The 19,530-nt window shown below is 40.7% G+C and overlaps 1 long non-coding RNA gene across 1 annotated transcript; it reads right to left on the bottom strand.

The window, feature by feature from the left end:
* Positions 1–1,055: 1,055 nt before the first annotated feature.
* Positions 1,056–5,334, bottom strand: LOC311430329. Its single transcript, XR_014688699.1, has 3 exons — positions 4,429–5,334; positions 2,660–2,840; positions 1,056–2,214 (listed from the first exon to the last, which is right to left on the bottom strand). It is a non-coding gene; the product is annotated as an uncharacterized lncRNA (long non-coding RNA).
* Positions 5,335–19,530: the final 14,196 nt, after the last annotated feature.

Raw genomic sequence — 19,530 nt, 5'->3', positions numbered from 1 at the left:
TATTTTGGACTAACAAAGGGACAATTTCATCCAAAGACACAGAACCCCCACAGAGCGGCTGCCCTCCCCCTCTCTAGTGTAATGGGGGCTGGGTGTTTCTGCTGACCATAGCCTAGGCTGTAAAAAAAAAAACAAAAACAACCAAAAAAACACGAGAGACTAAGCTGGCCTACGCTTCCCTTTTAAGCCTACCTAGAGAGGGACAGGGAGCAAACACAGGTCTGCAAGTACCAGGAGCCGTAAACTCCTTGCAGAGTGCCAAGTCCAGCAACTAAGCTGCTAGGTTCTGTTGTAAGGTTTGCTTTTTTCTTCAATGGAGAGAAATGAATTTACTATTGGAAATGGCTGACCAAGCAAAAATCAAGATAGGCACTGGGAACTTGTCAGTGATGTCAAATGTCAGCGTAGACAAATAGAAGCTAGGCTAGAAGGCAGATCTGGGTGACATAGTTTTATTCCAGCCAAGCAACTTCACCAGTGGCCCAAGAAAAGATGTTCCTCGAGCTGCCCCTGTGCCGTGGTTGGCCACCATGGCCAATCCTGCCCTGATATCCACCTGCCCCTTCGCACAGGCAGCCAGCTCCCCATCTCTGTCCTCACCACCTCCTGAGGGCTGAAGCCCTCCTTGCTGGACCAGTGTTTTTAGGGCTTATGATGTTACAGGATTTTGTGTTGGGTTTACCAGAGCCATTGTCTCCCCGGTAGATAATGCTGACTAAATTGATACTTTACAAAGACACAAAGGAGTCAGCTTGTGACTGATACACAATACTGGTTAACAAGGCACACACAATGGTGGTATTAGTGGGAGGAAAGAAAAGCTCAACTTTCTGTCAGTCATAGGTTCATTAGAAAGTAAAGAGTTGCTAGCAGGCAGAAAAGCCCTTTAGATGCATAAAAAATGGTACCAGTTCTAAAAAAAAAATAAAAAAGTAAAAATTAATCTTGCTTTAATGCTGATGGAACTATCTCCAACTGTCTTCCCTCAAGTAGCTTTTTTAATAGAATTCTGAAATACTTACATTAAAAAATGACATCTGTGAAAATCCCCTTTTTCTTCATTAAAAATGCCCTCAAAACATCTTACATACACTTTGGCCAGAGATTGATACTGTCAACCTGACACTTCCTGAGGAATCTCATACATTACTGTATAACACTAATGACCAATAAAAGCTTCTAGAATTATAAGCAAGAAATAATGTGAAGGGTACATTATCTTTTCCTTTTGTCTCTTCAGATTCTTTTCTAGAGTTCAAGGAGGTCTTACAGTCATTGGATGTGAGAAGGGATATATATCCAGTCGTACACACAGAAAACATAGAGATACGTGTTAACATATATGACAATCTAACAAATAAAATGAAGATGATTCAGAAGTAGTTGATAAACATTCAAGATTGAGCCCGAGTATGAAATGGTTTTAAATGAAAGAAATTGTGCCTAATTTTTGTAGACAGTCTGAAATTTTTTCTTGCAAAGAAGTTCACTGATTCTTGGATTTAAAAGTCTGAGAGACATGTGGTGTGGCCAGCATGCCTAAATAGTGAGGTGTTTATTTAGTCCTTTTTTTTTTTTTTTTTCTTTCTTTCAGACAGCTTTGCACTCATCTGATGAGCTGACAAAGCTTCCAGCGCAGACTGGGAGGCTTGTTCCTTTATTGCTGTGTAGCATTTTTAGCTGAGAAGTTGTACAAACCTTATTGCAATTCTGTTTATCTTGAAGCAGAATGGCAGAATGCAACCCATCTCCCTCACATGATCCTACAACTCAAATAGCCAAAGATTTTCACAGTCCTGTTCATGGAATAAAGTACTGCACTCCATCTAGGATGTAAGAACTGTGGTATCACTACAAACATGGAGATTCGCTCCTCTCTACGTGCTCATCCTTCCTCTTGAAAAAGATCCTGAAGATATGGAAGTCCCAGTATTAAAAACATCTGTGTAAGACATACGAATGTTTTGAAATCATAGACGCTATCATTTACAGGGCTGCTGGCTGCCAGTGACACCAATAAACTACCAGGATTACTTTTGCCTTGATTTGGATGCCATATATTGCAGCAAGCAATGTATATGTTGGTGAGGACAGGAAAATGAATTTAATTATCATGAAATGGTAACTTTGGGGAAGAAAGTAGTGATAGGGTCTAATTTTAACATAATACTTACCATGTGTTTTCTGTAACAGTGTTCTGCATTACACATGCCTCTAGAGGAGAAAGGGAAAAAATATTGAAAAAAAAGAAACATGATATATGCAATTAAACATTGTCATAATAGATGCAACAGCAAGCTAAGATTGCTCAGGAAACCTGTCTTCTGGCCCTTACTAAATTCTGAGTATTTCACTTTGAAAGTTTAATGGTCGTTACCAGAAGTTTCTTGTCCTTAGAAAAGCCTACTGATCCTACGGGCAGGCTATTATTATGGTTATCATCACTGGGAAAGCCTGCAAAGACAAATGTGTTGCCCTAGTACCATCTAGTGGAGGGAATGCATGAGTGAGAATAAATGAGGATGCTGGCCTGCGAGTGACAGGGTCCTGCACCCCCAGAGCACCCACACTGCTCCTTGGGCTTCCTCGCCCTCCTCCTGTGCCCATTTCACCAACGCCCTCTCGGTTGCTGCAGTCAGATACATTGCTGGGCACTCACCCTGTAAATGAATGCAGGAGTTGCAGAAAGAAGAAGTTACAGGAGGTGGGAACCAAGCCCAGAAGGTCAGTGTCAGGTGCTTGGGGAAAACATGCAAGTCAGAGAAATAGTTGTCTTCAAGTTGCACACAGACTTCTTTAAGGCTTTCTCTCCCTCAGTCCCACAGAGATTAGTAAAATACCTATGATGAAACAACTTTTAGTAATACAGACCATCCATCTTAAGAACATTTTGCAATTTTGCCTTGTTTTCTGAAGAAATTTATAGGCAAACCACACATCAGTGCTGCCACCTGTTTCTTGTTTGACAGCAACCATCTGGACAGCAAATACTCTAAAGCTAAGAAAGTCATTGCAGTCTGCAAGGCAAGACAGAGAGCTGTAATTTAGATGCCCAAATGTCAGCCACAATATGAAGAATTATGTGCAGCCCAAGGGAGGGATGCATAAAATGGAAAGCATGCCTATGGCAATAAGCCTTGCATTAGAGGAAATGATGATTAAATATGCAATGTATGGGCTTGAATGACCTCCTATGCACCCTGTTTCTGTTTGGAGTGGTCTCTAGACAACAGAGAAATCCTTTCCAGAGATTCAGACGACTTCTTTCACACCCCCAGACAGCAGTGAAGTAAATAGTCCACATACACAGCTTGACTTCAGCTGAATTCTGGCCCCTGTCTGCTAATCCTACTCTCTCCTTTCCCTAATCTTCCTCCTCAGTGTCCCATTAGTCTTGCTTTTATCTTCTCCTCCTTATTCCGTTCTACCCATCTCTTAGTTTATTTGGTTCCCATTTTATTTTAGTAACAACTAAAAAACAAACAAACAAACAAAAAAACCAAACCAAAACAAAAAAAAAAAATAAAAAAAAATAAAAAACAAAACCAAAAACAAAACAGAAAGAGCACAAGGAGAATTAAGGCCTGTATCTCATTGTAACACTGCAATGATCTGTACAACTAAGAATAAAATTCAATAGACAGTACAGGGCAGTAAGGCAAGAATAGGGAAAACATTGGAAATTGAAGCATATAATTTGCTTTTGGAAGGTGGATCACTGAGACAGGCAGATAAAAAAAGAAATGATTTTTAGTGCTGCTTGACTAGCTGGCAATCCTCCCATCTCCAGCCCCAGTGCTAATTTTTAAACTATGCAAAGTGTCTCCTGGGGCCACAGAGCTTATCTGGAAATGAGACCCAGGGGAGGGAGGACAGGCTTTAATGATGGGCAATAAGCACAAGAGAAGTGCCTCAAGGTAGCAAACAAGCAACCCCTTATTAGCATTTTGTAAGTTACTTATAATGGCAATGACCACATGGCTGCGATCGAGAGAACAATTACCAGTGACAAAAAGAGGAGAGAATTGCTATCAGACAACAAGGTAACTGTTTGCTATAGCCTTGGCCCATAGCCATAGCACATACAAATTATGATTAGTAAGACAGATCCAAGATATTTTGGAACCAAACTTGTGTATCTGATGATTTCATCAGATGGAGCAGAAGGTCTTATTTAATTCTCCCAGTGGCCACTCTGCCTCACGCCCTCTTCAAGGCTGTTTCTGACACAAACTGCCCCACGTATCATGAAGGGCCTGAGAGGAACCCCACACCAGCAATTTTACCCCACAAACCAGCAATTTTAAGTACTGTTGTCCTTCTGCTGGCATATGTGATAGTTCCAAGTAGAGAAGTTAACCTGGAGACTCTGCCCCGCAGATCTGAAGTAACTCTTACTCCCACCTGTCTCAGCTGAAGTGATCATACCTGTGATACTGAATTAGGCCTTCTTCAGGGTCCTTCAGGTACTAGTTCTCATGCACCTCTAAGTTTGTTTTCTCCCTAACGTCAGCTCCAGGAGTCTGTTCTCTGTCTCTGCTCAGCTAATTACCTTTGAACTGTCTCCACTGAGTTGGTTTGCTTCACCTCAGGTTCTCCAAACTGAACCAACTTATGCTCTCTTTGGAGGAGGACAGGGTGTGGGAAGCCCCAGGCACAGCATAAATCATCAGGAACAGTCATAACAGAAGTTCCTTTGCTTTTTCTCTTTTTGTTGACTACTGCCTTTGTATATTTCAGAAGATGTTAGTATCTTGACAGTATTTTCTTCACAGCTGCGGCCTATACTCCACCCTGCTGAGACAGGCAGCCCTACCTGATAATTGGAGTCATTCAGAGGACTTTGGGCCTCCCCCTCCTTCAGTAACAAGGGGCTATATGCCTTCAGCAGCCAGCCACCTGGTAGAGGACCTTCAGGGACAAGCCCAATGCCAATGTCCCTTGCAGTGTCTTGGTAGTCTGTGGAGATGTTCAAAAACTGGTGTGGTTATCTAGACCCTCAAGCTGAGCCTGCAGGAGAAGGGAAGGAGGGCATTCAAGTAAACAGAGGCAAAGGGAGGAGGTAGAGAGCAGGAAGAGCCCATCTGTCTCTGCCATGTGCTGAGTCCCATGTCACTTCCCTGCTGTGTCGGTAGGCTGCACTGCCAAGTGAGTGGAGAGCCTTATGCTATTTCCAGTGCCTTGCTGGGAAAAGGAGAGGACATCTGAGATCAATAATAGAGCTTTGGCTGGGTTTGCTGAATGACTGCTGGTATGTGCCATGCTGCACATTGGCAAGGTCTGGGAATGCTACCAAATGAGCTCTGCTCACTAGGAGTTGCCTTTACTGGTCTGGAGCTGGCCGTAGTGTCCTGCACAAGACGTTTGCTTTCATCTCCTAACATGAGTGACTGAATGCAGCAGGTGGAAAACATAATGTTCCTGCAGGAACTTCAAGTCAGGGAGCCCTACACAGGTTTAGAAGGTTTCTCCCCTGCTGCTGTCCATCTGTCCTGAGAGTGGCACAGTGCCTTTCTTGTCCCAGACTGCATGCAAGAGTCTCCTCAGTCGAACCAGTTTCCTTAGGATCCTATCCTGCAAGCACCACATCTGACCAGAAAGGCTCTGTTTGCAAGTGCCATGTTTGAACGTGAAAGACTACATGTCATGCAATGTCATCCCCTTGCCCTACAGAGACTGCAGGGTGTTTAGGCTTTCCCACTTAGTTCTCTCAGCTAATTTTGCCCCTTCTTAAGCTTCTTGGACACCGAAATACAGACTAAGTCTGTAATAACATAATCCTACTATTCTTCATACAGCTCAAGCTTAGGAAATCATTGTCAAACTCAGCCATCTTTCACACTCCCAGAAGAATAAGGTTCAGCATTTCTGAAGAATAACTTCATGTTGGTTTAGATCCATGACCTGCATCAATAAATACATTCAGGGCCAAGAACACGTATAGAGGTGCAGTTATTATATCTTCAATTTTCTTGTATATTTGAGGAGACTGTAGTTTTTGTTGTTGTTGTTTCTATCTAGAAAAGTTATAATGTGGTGTGCATATAGCTATGATATAGATGGAGTATTAGGAATTACCAGAAAGACCAAATTTATTAGACATTTCAAGAGCTCTTAAATTGAAATATTAAATCAAACATCATGATCCTCTGTATACCATGAGAGCCAAAGTGAATACACAAAATTAATTCATAAGAGTAGAGCCAGAGGAATTTGGCCAAACACCTATTTACCTTAAGAGTTAAAAAAAAATCAGTGGTGCTAAGGGAAGATATCAGATTGATCTCACAAAATGCTCATAGTCAATAGCAAAAATCTACTCAGTTAAATGGATGACATCTGTGTATTTTGGCATTTGGCAGCATCAACAGTTTTTGATATATATGGAGTCAGGAACAACATTTAAAATTGCAAAGCTTCCAGAAATCACAAAAGGGAATAAAAGAGAGTATGAGTTCACATGTTTCAGCAACTCATATTTCATATTTGCAACTCAAATTTTCTGTGACTTTATGACACAAACAAGAAGAGTTACTAAAATATGATAGATTTTTATGACAGATTTTTAAATAGATTGTTTATTTATTCATTTATGTATTTGTTTATTTATTTTGTCGTTGACAAGGATTAAGGAAAGAAACGGGAGAAAATGGATGCAAGAGGTGCAGTGCCAGAATATAGCCCAACAGAGAGCTGTGATATGCATCTGGCCTGCCACAGGTTTGCCTGAGTCTGGGTTATCTCTATTACAACTGTACAGCAGCATTGTAACATAAATAAATAAATAAATAAATAAATAAATAAATAAATAAATAAATCTTTCATCATAGTTGTTCGCTTTTGAAATGTGAACTTTTAGTAACTTGATTCACTCGTGAATCGAATATGAGTTGGTCTGATCTATGTTATGGAACACTCGTCTAACTTACATGCCCACTTAAACATGCCCTACCTTAGTTGAGGTAGGTTTAATTGACTTCCCTTATTTATTTTTAAATTCCTTTTGCTAAATGGAAACAAAGAAAGACTCTATTTTGAGGCAGATTTGTTTGGAAAAAAATAATGAGGCAGTGGTATGGAGTATCATTTCTGTAAGGAAGATCATATTGGAAGATGGTACTATTTACAGTCTTAACTAATGCAAAATGCTATTCCAAACACTGCTGAAGTGCAGTGGGTTTTCAGAGGAAGTCTGGTAACTATTTATACAGATCTAGCAACAATATGTAATCATTTTATACTTGTCAGAGAGCCAAGGGAATCCCACCAGTGTTTGAAACTGCAGGAGGAACATGCCTATTCCCTGTCTCAACTGAATTTGATCCAGAACACTGAAGTCAATGCAGCTACTCTGGGAGGAAAAATCTAGGCTTTGAAATAAAGAGAAGTCAGGAATTTGGATTTTCTTGCTCTCCGGCTGATTGCTCTCCAAGAGCACTGTACCTTTTCTAAAATCCACATGTGGGAGCCCAAAAGTGACAGTGCCTAAAACCTGCATACATCTCAACGCTGTCTGAATCGCTAGATGCTTCTTTCCTTTGGGCTGGTAGTGGTTTTGTTGGCAATGCACAGCAGCAGGCCTAGCCATGATCAAACGGGAGGTGCAGAGCACTAGAGATCGGGTTGCATTAAGTGATGAAAGCAGAGGCATGCTACATCAGCAGATACTAATGGATAGGGGCACAGCCTTCTCACATTCCCCCATCCCCCTAACCTCCTGGGAATATCGTTTACTGGCCATGAGTTACTAATCATTTTCTAACCAACATTCAGTTTATGAAACAATTTCATACTGTTGCCAATACTGGCCTCTACGACATGTATCAGAGATCTGTGGGCTTTATTTTCAATGGTAGACAAAAAAATAAAAATATAACCAATAGGTATCTTTTTAGATAATTAATAATTGCAAAAAGGGGTAATCTTCTGGTAATGCTCAGCTAGCCCTTTCCAGCCCACGAGTACAGTTTCAAAATGGTCTTGCTGGCTTTGGGGCTTGCTGTTTGTCTTGGCTGTCAGCTGCATCCTGGTACCCCGGGTCCATTGGAAAGTGCTGCTTGCCTTAAGTGCTGGTCCCTGTCATTGTCTGCAATCCCAAGAAGTGGGCTGGCAAGCTGTGCATCTCTCATTTGGAGGGGAATTTGGCATGTCCGAATGAGGCTGACCCGTCTGAACGCCTACCACTCTTCATGCAGCCAAAACGATTATTTTGCATCCATCTCCTTTTCACTTAAAGCACAAGGTCAGCAGATCCCTACTTATTTTAGAGGCAAGAGGGCTGCTGCAAGCAGCTGATCTTCCTTTAGGGCTGGAAGCTGCCAGCTAGCTCCCTTTACCAGCTTTTTGCAAGGTATGCAATGAAGCCAAACAGCACGGACATCATGTCTCTTTGGGTGTCCTTTTGCTACCCATGTCCATCAAAGGGCTTTCAGCTGCAGACTTAGGTATCATCTTTAGATGATTTTAGTATTACGCTGGAATCTTTAAGTGAGGAAAAACTGAGTATGGCTTGCATAAGCAAAAACATAGGGACAATGGATTTTGGCATGCAGATCTCTGTACTATCTTATTCTAGACTGTTTTACAAAGAATGACCACTGAAAAAAGCTATGTTGGCAAAAACTTTGCCAGTGAACACTCCTGTTGAATTTCTCCTACTACCCTTCACTGTTCATACTTAGCAAGGATGATTTTACCTAAAATGATTTGACCTGAAATGTGACAACTGAACTGGCAATTAACAATTAGATGAATAAAGTCCATGTGGCAACTAGCAATTTCTGTTCAACAGGAACCAAATCACCCTGGTACTCACTAACAGTCCCGATACAAATACCAAATGTCCTAAACCTTTCTCTCTGAGTTGGGAAAGTACTTCACTTTCCACCTCCCTCCTCCGCCCCCCCAGATTTCAATGTTTAATGGTTTTGACAGCTTTGATTTTTCAAGGCCAGCAGTAGTATTCTTTATTTCTCTTTTTGTGCAGCTTTTAAATTTAAAGAGAACATTTAAGTAAGTGTATGGCTGACAGTTGCACCCAGTCAGGGTTGCCTTAGAGGGATGAAACACATAGAGGGATCCCAGGCAATGTCTGGTACCCATTTATTCCTTAATTCCACAATGCAAGTCTGTCTCAGATATGTACCTGGATGTGCACAGCTGTTTGTTGACAACCGCAAGGTGGTTGACAGTATTCAAAGCACCACAGAAAACTTTAAGAAAAATACAGTACTGATTTTCAGTATTTTCTGAGGAAAAGACTGGATCTGCAGATGAAATTAGGCACTAGAGTGTTCTGTGTTCATCTGAATACCTAACATAAAATGTTTTAATGTTCATTGCAGATGAAGTGGTATCCAAGCTGCTATTATACCATATAGTCACCAAGGAAGTGACTGGCTTCATTTTACAAGGACTGTGTGCAAGCTGTAATATCATGAATGACACATCAAAAGAGCCTGCAATGAAAGCCTGATTAATGGCAACTCTTCGTTAATGGCAAAAAAATATCTTCCTGCTTTGCACTGAGCTAGGTTGGAAAGTCATGCATGGACAATCTTTCCAAAAGTCTGCAGAGATCAGATTTAGGAAGCAAATTATAAAAAAGATTTTACAAACTACCATGTGAAAATATTGACTGCCATAAATCTCTTCCAACACCCAGTGTTTCATACCTGCAATGAATAAATTGCATAGTCATTCATGGGCTTGGAGCTGATGTTGTAAAAATGAGTAATGACATAGTAGCTGTGCTATACTTTATATACAATAATGAAACATTAATCTTGGGAAAAACGATCCTTCAAATCTGTAAGCTTTGAAGAAACCCTGCATGCACTGCATTTTTTTTTTATATTGAATTTACTAAAAAGTCAGTTGGACACTGCAATGGCACGGGGACAGACAAAACAATTTCCCTTCTGCCAGCTGAAAGGGTTTTATGGGGACATCGCATATATGAGCTGCTTAGTTGAACACTCGGCACTAATTCCAGTTTTAGGTGCATAGAGAGAGGGTGGCTGTTCTTTTTCATGATGTCTGGATAACTTTCATGAAAGAGACACTCCACAAACAACTATCACGTACAGCATTTAGTATGTAAAATGCTATTTCAGCAGTTAATTTAAACGTGATGTGGTGTCCTACAAATTCAAATGGCTGTTTCTGGTTTCTGCAAAGGATCTTTGTCAGAATATAAATTATAATGCATCATACAATATATTTTAATACAATAGTTGATATTCATTGTTCTTCTAAAAACTATCATGCCCCACCAACACTGTTGTAAAAGCTTCATTACCTTTGAGGTTTGTCAGCCTTTTAAGGTCACCTCTCTTTAAATCTGAACATGGTTGCTCACATTCAAGTCTTCTTGCCAGGAGGACTCCATTCATTAACTTGCACTTATATGGATGGCTATTTTACTGTTTCTTTAACTGAACTTTTATGTTGGCTGCCTGCTGCGTACTGAGTGCTGTGAGCATTTCAGAAAGTAGGTGCATGCTGTGAAGGCAGCCCTCCCTGTAAATAATGTTCCAATTAATACGATAATTATACAGCACTGCAGTATTTTATTGGTGTGCTCTGTTACTGCAGTGTTGGTCATAGCACAGTAGTTAAGATAGCAGCAACGTTATAAGCCCTTGTCTCCAGAAACTCAGAAACTCAGAAATTCATACCACTCTGAAAACTTGACATAGCAAAGAAGCAGAAAGTCGTGTTATTATTTTTTTTTTACAGTGCTTTTATAGAAAATGGTTTATAGATTATTTGAGTAAAATTAAAATGAGAAGAGGGGATTTGTTTTAGAGTCTTTTTATATGAAATGCTTTCTACTTTATGAGTAGTAAGAGTGAAAACAGAATGGGAATGTATCTTCAGTTACATTTTAAAAGTTTACTATAACTCTCCAAAGGCATTTTAAACTGAAATTTCACAGGTCATTAGTCTGTTATATAAATGGGTCCTGGAACCACTGTAGAAGGAAGTGTGTAAAGTCCAGACACAACCTGTAAAGACCTGGACAGGAATTAGCTGCCTGACACAGAAGATCCAGCACACCCCCTGCTGCACTGTTATGTACCCCTGAGGTACAGGCACTTTAATTTTCTAGTGTAAAATTCCCCAAGAGCCTAGGTTTGTGCTTTTGGGCCCAGATACTGTTTCTGCCTCAACAACTTGGTACCTACATTGTGTCTTATCCCAAAAGAGCTGTAGGAGGTGATGGGTCCTTTGCCCTCTGGGCTCTGATGCTGTAAGGAAGGCTCAGACTGTGCCCTCCCATGCAATAGTGCACAAAGGACTAACAAAATCTGCTTTCTTTTGCAATATACAAGAAGAAGATAATGTCTTTTTCCAATAAGACAGCTTTCTACTAAAATCATTAGAAAGCTAATGGAAGAGGGAGGACATCCAGGCTGAGGCCAAGAAATAAATGGAAAAAGAAAGCAGAAAGGACAGACCTTACAGCCCAGTAGCTAAACCTCTGTCACATGGAGGTGACAATCCTGTGTCTCTGCGTAAAATACAGAGACGGTTTTCCGTCATAGTTCTCTGTAAGTAAGCTAATATATGCATGTGTATAATTAATTAAAATGTTGTGAGAAGCCTATAATGTATATTTTAGATGTAATCAACATTAAAATTACTATTTTAAGTAGTATCAGCATCATTTTTGCATGCTTCTGCTGCAATTTAACCAGTCACTATGAATGGTTTAATTCTGTAGGATGCAGAATGTCTCTTTGCTGTGTTTGCACAAATTCCAGAGCGATGGAGGTTTAATACTTGGTAGGGATCCTTCAGCTCTGTGACAATGTTTAATAAGTATCAGTTTTGCTTGTCTTGTGCACACGTGATTATGCATTTTTCAGATTATCAGTTTCAAAATCCTGCTCCTTTGTGCCCTTATCAGCTCTCACAGTGTTATTGCAAGTTATTTACCATGGCTTAGATTTTACAGTATGAAGTACAGAATACAAACTTCAGGGGCTTTTCTAATCTACTAGATGTAAAATCCACTGGAGAAAAAACCTCAGCTCCATTTACCTGATAAGGTGAAGCTGTTTTTAAGCTGACCATCAGCTGAACGACATGAATTTGTGCTACTGTTGCCAAAGGATGTGAAATAAAAAAAAAAAATGTTCTTGTGCCTGCATTCATTTTTTTAGGAGCACTCCAAGGGCAGTTACTAAAAACAAACTATGACCATCACTGCAAATTCAATTGGCCTTACTTCACTTGTGTGAGTTTGGGGGTCCACAGCCAAGCTGGGTATCCAGTCTCCCATTATAGTCCAAACTGGCCCAGTTAGTGGTGTTTTAAGCTCAAAATGAAACACTTTCCTTAGGATAAGGTGAGTGCACAATATACAACACTGACTGCATTGACCAGCTTTCCATTCCCCATAAAAACAATCTAGATGATCTGTTTAGCTGTACCGAGGTGAAGTCAGTCCTGACTTCAGCAGTCTTGCTGTCTTCAGAGCAAGGACAGAGTGGAAAGTCATCTTGTGATAGATGTCTGTTTATGCATTATTTCTTTGTTATATGGGATCACTATGATAAAATCTTAAGGGGAAAAAAAAAAAAAAAAAAAAAAAAAAAGAACTCTACATTTATTGCAGATAAAAACAAGCAAGCAAACAAACAAACAAACAAAAATACCAGTGTTTGGACAGTTCTGTCAGACATGTTGTCTGATTTTTGAGTGGTCCTGTGCAGACTGAGGAGTTAGACTCAATGATTCTTGTGGGCCCCTTCCAATCTGGGATACTCTATGACTCTATGGACTAGCAAATGCAAAACAAACAAACAAAAAAAATCCAGCTACAAACTTCTACTGGGCTGTATGGCTAGGCAAGTCCAGAATAGTGAAAAATAGAAACCATTCCTTCCCTGGTTCTTCATATCAGCCAGTGTGAATATCACTTGAGTTAGTCACTTTCAGGATCTGGTTGCCCAGCTCAGGATATCTGTGCTACAGCACAGGCAGGCTGTGCTATACATACCTGCAGTGCTTTGGTCTGAAAAAGGAGTTTGCATCACTCATGTTCCAGAGATGCCAGCACATGGTCCTGGCACAGCACAAATAAGAGTACAAGCTGAAACAGAAACCGGTTTCATCGTCTGTGAAGAACAGCAATGCTAAGCACACCACAGCTAATCTGCTTGCAGGGTGTTTCGTGTGCTGCCTTTTGTCCCTCTGTTTTCATAGGGCTGTTGTCAGAGCAGCACGGAGCCCTCAGCCAGCAGTTTCTCACTTTCTCACTTCAATACGGTTGACTCAACTGCAGAATAATGTCACATACAAGATGACAAATTTTGTTAGTCAAAACATTAATTTTTGAGGCTACATATGAAGATCTGTCATTGGAGAAAGGGGAAAAGCTAGCATGAGACTGTGAGAAATTAGGGACCATTTACAAATTGCTGACAATGAATTTAGTCTAACCATGTATGCAAAATATAAACAAGGATTTTCGTTGGGCTTTTTTGGAGGTGCAGATGTTCCCTCTGTTGGGTGCCCAATGTAGTGCACTAGTCTCAGTGGTTTCACTAGGGCATGGACCAGAAGAAAGCCAATTGTGGGGAGGAGAAACAGAGAAAACACAATGCAGCAGAAGACAACTAGACCTCAACAATGTGATTTTCCTCCAATGGAAACATTTCTCACCCTATTACATTGCCTCTTCTAATAACACTGCTGTTGGTTGTTCTGGCAGAAGCCATGTTTCCTTTGATCACGGTTGTGAGAAGGCGTGGAGGAAACAGAGTGGGAGCATTTCCACGTGTGCATGGCCATGGGGAAGAGGACGGCGGGGATGGAGCCAGGAGCAAGGGTGTCCTGCAGGCTGTTAGGAGAGACAAATGTCCTTCCTCAGGTGTTCAGGTGAAAAAATATTGCAACAGAGAAAGTTGGGATGAATGAGCCACGCTTCCAGCATCAACCAGGAGCCTGCGGAGAGCAAAGACTGCTCTGTCCTTGTCACACCAAGAACCTGGCTGTCCTGCAGTCAGGGCACTAATGACTAATGACTAACAAGGCTTATCCCTGGCAGCTGGGGTTCAAACACTATTTTGGGTGCCAACCAACCATCACATCATGCAGTAATTTTACGGAGGGGTGTCACGCACAGATCCCAATGCCTGTTATGGAGATTGATGTGGCTGGGAGCATTGAGCAAAGCGGCTATTTTTGTGCTGTTCCTCTTACACAGACGAACAGCTGGCTCTGCGCTCCAACAACCACCGAGGAATTTCCCGCATGGTTTAAGAGCCAGGCATCACTTGCACAAGAGAAATGCTGCGTGGGTTATTGTGATGCCCTGATCAGGTTGTCAAGACCCATAAATTGGTTTTAGTAGTGGAGAAGCAACAGCACCAGGAGAAAGAGTAAGAGAAACAAGAGTTGTATATCTACTTTATAAACACATAGATGTTAAATGTCATACTGGTAGGTGTCGCCAAGCATCTTGCTTTGTCTGTTGCATTATTTTTCCATTTCAATGTTACAGTATTATTCTGGAAGCACTTACTATGAAATGTATATGCTCACAGTAAACTTTTTTAAGGAAATCCCAGTCTTCTGATGAGCTCTGTGAAGAGAAGCTCTTCTGTTAGGTCATATATGGTTATTCTCCAGTGCTTTCCTTTGCACAGACTTTTCTGGGAGCCAAAGGCTTTCCAAGAAAGTAGGTATAAATGAGAGTGAAGAGTGATCACCATGGTGCTATTCATAATGACCATAAAATTAAGTCTTGTAAAGTGACAGCATTACCTCATGGTAATAGACAAATTCTTCTTTGTTTGGAAAAAAATAATTTGTGTATAAAAAAACTGAGACTAACTGAAACACAATGGCTGATAGGAAAGAGACGACTTGCTTTAAAAGGTTTAGAGCATTTATTGCAGCTCTGAAAGCTCAGTAGGACCATTTGTGTGCCTAACCAGTGGCCCAAAACATAAGATGTTTGCAAACCTCATGATGTTTTTAGCAGTTCCATTTCAGGCTGTTGAACACCATTAGTAATGCACCACTATAACTAGTTAAAAGAAAAACATGCTGTTCAAACAAATCTCCATTAAACTGTCATCTTTATTTTTATACTTCTTTTATTGCTATTATGGGGATTTGTGTGTGTTGTTTTTTTATTTTTTCTCCATTTTCTCCATTAGCAAGAGGTAGAAAGCGACTGCACAAGTGGACTTTTTTCATGATCTAAATTGTGTACAAGCTGAGCACTGTGCACAGAACATGGAAATAATGCATAGCAGTGCCATTTTTGTTTGCAATTAAGCAACACAGAGTTGTAAAGCAATTCGGCTCCAGCTCATGCAACTATCAAAATGACAGCTTATGTCTGCTTCTTGCTTATAGGCAAGTAACCTTCACCTGGGCCAAATAAATACAACGATTAAAGCCCGTGCATTAACAGCAAATAAATGTCAAGGTGGAAGACTATGAAGTTTATTAGGCTGAGATAATGAATGGCATCATAATGAAGCTTTTCATATTTAAACCATAAATGCAAACAAAACGACACAAAAATGCTCAGCAGGCTGCCAGAGCAGTAAGTTTTTAAAAGTGGGGAAAGGAGACACTGCTTTCCTCCCCTGTGGTGACAGCCTCCCTGGGGACCCCAGACACTTCTTCTCCACAGGACAGGGGATGAGGTGTATGGGCTTCCCCACCAGAAATAACAAGCTGGACTCACAGGAAGGATGACTGTAGGGTGAGGATGGATTGGGCTGTACTGCCCAGAGGGAAGGCAGAGTTTGGCAGGAGAGCAAGGGAGGAAATCCAACCCTTCTCCCAGGTGCCCAGCAAGGACAAGAAGCAACACGGCCACCAGTGGCTGTAAGGAAAAAAATCTCCTCCATAAAGGTGGTTAAGCACTGAAATTGCCCAGGGATGTGGTGGATCCCTGGAGATTTCCAAAATTAGATTTAGACTACGGTGGTGTACATTATCCCAGTTTTCCCTACAAAGTAAGGGACACCAGCAGCACCTTGGTCTTTTGTGCTATGCTTGCATCTGGCAGTGCTAGTATGAAAATGATGATGATTAAAAATACTGTGCCCCACAGCGACGTGACACTTGCAAATATTTCTGGTACTGAGCTGGCCTCAGCTACCCAGTCCTCCACAGTGCCTACTGACAAACTGGAGTATGAAGGTCAGAATATCCCATAATATCCCATGCACCACACAGTATACGCCCTGCATTTTAGGTTCTGCCAAGTCACTTGTTCGTGACTGCAGGGGGAAGCAAATGAGTGCCCTTGGCAGCTATTTGGCTTTTGCTGTGATGCAGTTCTTAATCACATGCTAGACATATCAGATGATACAACAAGCTTTTCTTCAGCCAAAATATATATTTTTTTTATTTTGGGGGGGCTGGGGGTAGAGTGGTAGATTTCTATTTTGCGTTTCTCCCAGTCTTAACAGTAATTTCAGTGCTTATATCACTTTAGGGAATCTTTAGCACAGCATTAGCTCTAGCTTTTGAATTTTTGCCTTAATATGACTAAGTTTTTAACAGATAAATTATATGTATAATAGTAACAGCTCCCAGTTACTTTTTTTTGGTATGTACTTTTAACAGGAGTAAAGAAATCTAGGCTGTACCAGGATAGTTTTCCACCAAAGCACCCTCCTGAAAAAGTTTCAGTGCTTTATGTGTAAGCCAGAGCTCAGTGAACAAGGCTAGTGATTAAAACCAATCTTTTTGGTTATAATCTGATGATATCTTTTTGGTAAACACTGTTTTTACCTTGAAAATATTAAAGTTTAAGAAATCCACTGACAATTATTGTAAGACATGATACCTAAAGCTCAGACAGTATAAGAAATTAAACCTTAATGTCAGGAACATCGATTGCCACTGAAATGTATAAAGCTGGTCAACAACTTCATCAGTGATTTGAAAGCACTGTTTAAAAACAATCAATTTCAGCATTAAAAGATCATCTACTCTTTAAAAGAAAGCAAATAACTCAAGAGCTTGCCATCTGTAGTTGTGCAGGGGGAATACAGGACAAAATACCTTTCTGTCATAGACATTTTTCTGTACTTACACATATATACGTATATACACACCTTGTTGATTTTATCTAAACTATCATTTATGTAAATCGATAGGGGAAAGATACAGAAATTTGACCAGTCTGTAGCCAAAGAGAGGGGCTTTTGGCATTCCAATGCATATTGTCTTACTTCATAGTTATGATGTTTTTTAAAAATTGTGTTATGTTTTGCTACAATTCATAAATATGTATTGCTTTGTACAGTCTAGCCGTAAAGGGCAGAAGTGCACAGGCATGTAGCTAACAGTATAACTCACTTCTCCTTCAGCTGTCACTCTCCCAGCAAGGTACAGAGCAGACTGGTGTAGATGACAGCAGGTAGGGCAAGACTGATTACAAACATAAGGTTAAGCATCCACATTCATATCCGTGGGAGCACAGACAGCTGCAATGAGAGGGGGGGGAAGGCTCTTTTCAGTAATGATTTTCATGTCTGTATTTACTGTTTGGGAAGCTTTCTCTCTGAGGTCTTTGCGAGGTATGATGATACAATGTGAATTATTATTTCTAGATTTGGGTAATATTTTCTGAGAAAACAGTTAACAAAAAGAGTGGGTTTGTTTTCCCCAAAACTCATACCAGTTTTGCCCTGTTCTTCTGTCTGCATCAGGACCAGGGGAGGAATGGGGGACTGTGTTCATAAAACCTGTGGATAATTTTCCACCAGCCCCTGGCTTGCTGGCTCTCCCTTGGGGAGTGGGGAAGCAGAGTTTAACTTCTGGGTTTTAAACCTGAATATCCTGAATGCTCTGGAGCATTCTTTGCCATCCTTGTAATTAGGTACAGAGAACTGAGCAAGGGAAATGCTCTCAAACCCTTTGCTGATGGTCCTTGACCTCGAGTAATTGGGCATCCAGTGGAGCAAGGAAAAGACTCGATTACCCCTGTTCCCAGGTGAGCAGCCAGACCTCCCAAGCGAGCAGCTGCAATCATTCTTGCTTGGTTTCCCAAAGACTTTTTTTTAACAACATGGAGCTGTGCCATGGGAGAGACTGACAAACAGCCAACATTAGAAAATCCTATGTTCTGCAGATTAGTGTCTGCCTTCAGCAGTGTGGTTTCAAATGTTGTTCAGATAGCTGGTGAAAATGAATATAACTCTTCCTTGGAATGTGCAACTCTGCTGCAACAGCCATTGGGTAAAAGCTAGGAAGAGCAGGAGAGCTTTTGGTGGGGCCCTTTGGTGCTATATTATAACATTTACTTTTTTTTTTTTCTGTTCAAGGGACTGATCTTGTTAGAAAGTTTTTAAAATATATTTTATTAATGTATCTTATATATTAATTATAATATATATTAATTTTACCACATCATTATTTTATATAATAATTCGTTACATTATATATTAAATATTTTATTTGTATGTTAGTATATTTTATTAATGGTGGATTTTTTGTTTGGCTTTTTTTTTTTTTTTTTTTGGGGGGGGTGTGAGGGGGTTGAAGATGTTTGATTTTTGATCTATTTTCTGTGTTCAGTGCTGAAGGCAAAGTGAAGACAAGAAGTACCTGTTCTGGAATGGAGCTGGGGATACCAGAACCAGGTCTTCAGCAGGTTAATGGTAGGATCTTTTCCAGGGGTGATGGAGGGCCTGCAGTATCCCATCTCCTCTCAGGAAAGGTCATGATCTTTACCTTAGCAGCTCAACCATTCAGCAGTTGAGGATGAGCTTCACTGCAGCATCCTAAAGGTAAGGACAGGTGTTCTCACTGTGAGCTGCTGCGGAGTGGAAAGTCATTGTAAATGGGAGATGGCAAGGCCAAGGAATTTGCAATGGTCTTCATTGCTGAGGAGCTGCTTTATGCTCTGTATTAACATCCTAAAAGGGAGCATGCATTCATCAGCAATATTACCCTCTGGCGTGATAAGTGTGTGTACTCTTACTGGATGGTGTTTACAGAGGCATTACACAGTGTAATGTAAAATACTTCACAAAATAAGAAATATAAAGGAAAAGCCTTGGATGATGTTTTATAATTAGATGTTTGATCTAATGCCTACAAAGACCAACCTTTAACCTAGAAATGCCAAGCACACCATTAAGCCATGTCACTAAGCTCTACGTCTACACATTTTTTTGAAGACCTCAAGGGATGGAGACTTAACTACTTCCCTGGGCAGCCTGTTCCAACACCTCACAACACAGTAAAGAAATTTTCCCTAATATCCAACCTAAACCTCCCCAGCACAATTTGAGGCCATTCCCTCTTTTTCTATCACTTCTTGCTTGGGAGAAGAGACCGAGCAACCAACCTGATCTTGTGCTGGCCATCAAGTAACCTCCCTTCTAGGAAGGGATGGTGAGACCTTGTGACCATAGCACCTGGGGCAGCAAAGAAGTGGGTGCCTCAGATAATCACATAGGGTTAATCTGTCATCTTGCTGGTTCTTAAATAACCCCCCTACAGTGCACTGCGGACTGTTGTTTACAATGTGTCACCTGT

This window comes from Aythya ferina (genome assembly GCF_964211825.1).
Source record: "Aythya ferina genome assembly, chromosome: 1".
NCBI lineage: Eukaryota > Metazoa > Chordata > Aves > Anseriformes > Anatidae > Aythya > Aythya ferina.
Note: the sequence above shows the minus strand (reverse complement) of the source record. Positions and strands in the feature narration are given on the sequence as shown.